Source organism: Tarenaya hassleriana, unplaced genomic scaffold (assembly GCF_000463585.1).
Source record: "Tarenaya hassleriana unplaced genomic scaffold, ASM46358v1 Cleome13, whole genome shotgun sequence".
Lineage (NCBI taxonomy): Eukaryota > Viridiplantae > Streptophyta > Magnoliopsida > Brassicales > Cleomaceae > Tarenaya > Tarenaya hassleriana.
The window spans coordinates 2,849,018-2,852,753 of record NW_010963495.1 but is presented as its reverse complement, the minus strand read 5'-3'; positions in this window follow the sequence as shown (position 1 = coordinate 2,852,753).

The window sequence follows — 3,736 nt, the reverse complement described above, 5'->3', positions numbered from 1 at the left end:
ATCTTTCTGATACTTCACATATAAGTCCATCCCTAATGGTGTGTGACCCTGTAGGCCCATTCGCAGTGGCAGCAGCCTCGAGAACCATTCCTGATCTACAAGTCATGGTTAGCCTCTAGCAAGACGCCATGACCGCCCACGTTGAATTGAGTTAGAGGTGATCTAACCTAGGCAATAACAGCTCGAGTTCTGATCCTTTATCTCACGATATCATATGTTGAACAAGGGCATGGTTTGAGCCACCCTTCAAGTTCAACCGCTTTCTCGTCTTGGCAAATCGACTAATAAAATATATGCAACTTCATCTATAGCGTGGCCACGCATTTTCATAGTCCGACTTCCACGAGAGGGCCCAGCGATATCTCTCCTATTGAGGAGGTGATAAGTCCCATATTGCATGTCTATTATCTCCATATGATTCGTGAACGTATCTGATCAACGCCGTTATAATCATCCGGTTAAAGACGACGTTTGACGCAGTCAAGACACGCCACTCCTCATATCAGATACTCTAGACATCTCAGGTCTGAGGATCCAAGAACGAACCGCTGTATGAGATTCAAGTCATGACTCTGTCCATGTGACAATCTCATGCGGGTCACCCAGTCACTCGTTCACAACGAGTACCCATGATTGTGATATGCATCCAATGCATCGATCACACCTCATGCTAGTCTTAATTCATCATTGTTCCCACAATGATAACTGACCAGGGAGTTTAGAATCATTCTATAATGATTCAAGGATACCGAAATATAACAAACATGCCAATCATATAACGGAATGTAACGCATTCATAAATCAATGAATCAATACAATATCAAAATGTCATATCACGGAACATCCTAGAGCATTACAACCAACAGTCATTATTTATCAAATATGCAAAATAAACAATGAACAAACAATGCATTCATCCAATGAATTCATTATAATACATATGTTCTCATATCGTACGATCATCATAGAGCATCACAACCATCATATTCTCCCAAATGAAACCCTAATTTTCTAGTATACTTTATATAACATATTAGCCTAGAGTAGAATTTATAAATTTCTCGAATATTTTACGAATAACAAAAACACGTTAAATACGTCATAATAACCCGAATACACAACGTTGTACCTTCGAAATGTAATTTCGACCATCTTTGACCGCGTTGACTCGTCAAACTGGTCAAACTAGTCAAACTCTCGATTTGACGAATTTATCAATTTCAAACCCTGAACATGTTAATAAACACCCCATATAACAAATTTCATAAGTAAAAAATAATCGCAACTCTTTAAATTTAATACCTTATTTTGTTTAACAATGCATGTTCTCCCAAACGAAACCCTAATGTTCTAGTACACTTTATGTAATACATTGGTTTGTGGTAGAATTTATCATTTTCTCGAATGCTTTACAAATAACAAAAACATGTTAAATACGTCATAATAGCCCCTATACACAATATTGTACCCTCAAAATATAATTTCGACTACCATTTGTCTGCGTTGACTCATCAACTTAATTTAAAAAAGCGCGTCTACGGCGTGCCTAGGCGGTGGGGGCGTATAGACGATAAGAAAATCGCCTCCAGACTTGGAGGCGAGGCAAAATACAGGAAACGGTCTTAGGCACGTCTTTCTGTGCACTCCGTACAAGGCGTGAGTCGCGCACCTCTGAGATATGGTGCGGTGCAATCACAGAAAAATCAAATTTTCTGAAAAAAAAATGATGAAAATTGAAGAAGGAGAAAACGTGGGCGTGTGGGAGAGCCTTCTTGAGAAAGGCATGTGGAGGGAATCATTTAATTAAATTTAAGAAATAAGTGGCGTCCACTAAGACTCTTCTTTTTAAATATATATATATATATATACTATAGAAATTAAATGATAAGATTCATTATATATATATATATGCATTGGTGATATTTAAAAAGTTAATTTTTTTATCTAAACAAATAATATTTATCTATCATTCTATTTTTTAATTTTATTTATATTATTGTAAATTTTATAATAAGCATACTATACTAACTAAATTATATAATCTATGTTGATATAGTTAGTATATAATCTATACTACCTAAACTATAATATATATATATATATATATTGATGTAAAAATGATAGGTGCCTCACGTGCACCTCCGCCTCACACCTCACGCCTCAGTTTTTTGGACCTTTTGCGTCTCGTGACGCCCCGCGCCTTTTACAACCAAGCTCGTCAAACTAGTCAAACTCGTCAAACTCTCGGATTTGGCGAATTTATCAATTTCAAACCATGAACATGTTAATAAATACCCCATATAACAAATTTCATAAGTAAAAAATAATCGCAACTCTCTAAATTTAACACATTATTTTGTTTAACAATGTATGTTCTCTCAAACGAAACCCTAATATTCTAGTACACTTTATGTAACATATTGGCTTAGGGTAGAATTTATCATTTTCTTGAATGCTTTACGAATAACAAAAACACGTTAAATATGTCATAATAGCCCCTATACACAACGTTGAACTTTCGAAATGTAATTTCGACCACCATTTGACCGCGTTGACTCGTCAAACTCGTGGAATTCGTCAAACTCTCGGATTTGGAAAATTTATCAATTCTAAACCATGAACATGTTAATAAACACCCCATATAACAAATTTCATAAGTAATAAATAATCGCATCTCTCTAAATTTAACACCTTATTTTGTTTAACAATGCATGTTCTTCGAAACAAAACCTAAATGTTCTAGTACATTTTATGTAACACATTGGCTTATGGTAGAATTTATCATTTTCTCGAATGCTTTACGAATAACAAAAACACATTAATGTCATAATAGCCCTATATATACCATGTAACTTAAACCATCATTTGACCGCGTTGACTCGCCAAACTAGTCAAACACTGAAATAAACATGAAACCCCAAATGGGTGTTACGAGTTTGACTAGTTTGACAAGTTTTATGAGTTTGATTAGTATTACGAGTTTTACGAGAGACGAGTTTCGTTGAGTTTGACGAGTTTGACCTGTTTGACGACTGTATTTACAATGTAATACACCAGTCAATTTAGTACAAATATGAATTGATAATGTCATTACATTCACGAAAAAGGAATATCACACTCTTGGCATCTTTAATTTTTCATTCCCTTTCATGTTCCCCACTATGCTTATTGGATGAGATTCTTGTAGATTTCATTTGTTTCTCACATCGAATTTGCCAAAAAATCGCGTCGGAAAAGAGAAATTCGAAGAGAGAGAAGGAAAAAGGCTCGAAGAGAGAGAAACGATGCAGGTGAAAAACAACGTCAGAGAGGAGAGAGAAAGTGGGATAAAAGTATATCTATATTTATTTATTTTAATATATTATAATATTATATAAATAAATAAAGGGTATTATAGGGAATCTACATTTATAAGGGTATATATGATGTTATTGTTTTTTTCCTGAGTGGGGGTAATGGCTGAAATCAAATGTATTATTTAAGGGTATTTTTGCAATTGATCCAGAACAGAACAGAGACCAATATTTTGCATTATTATTATTATTATTATTATTATGATATAATATTTATAAGTTTGCCCATTTTCCCTTGAAAGACCATTTCAAGTCTTACAATGAAGAATCTCACTCAAGAAATCAAAGGGCTTTTTCTTATTGCATAATATTTATTATATTAACTCCTAAAGTTCAGATTACAAAATCTAATTTACGTTGTAAATGTTATAATTTTGAGCCCA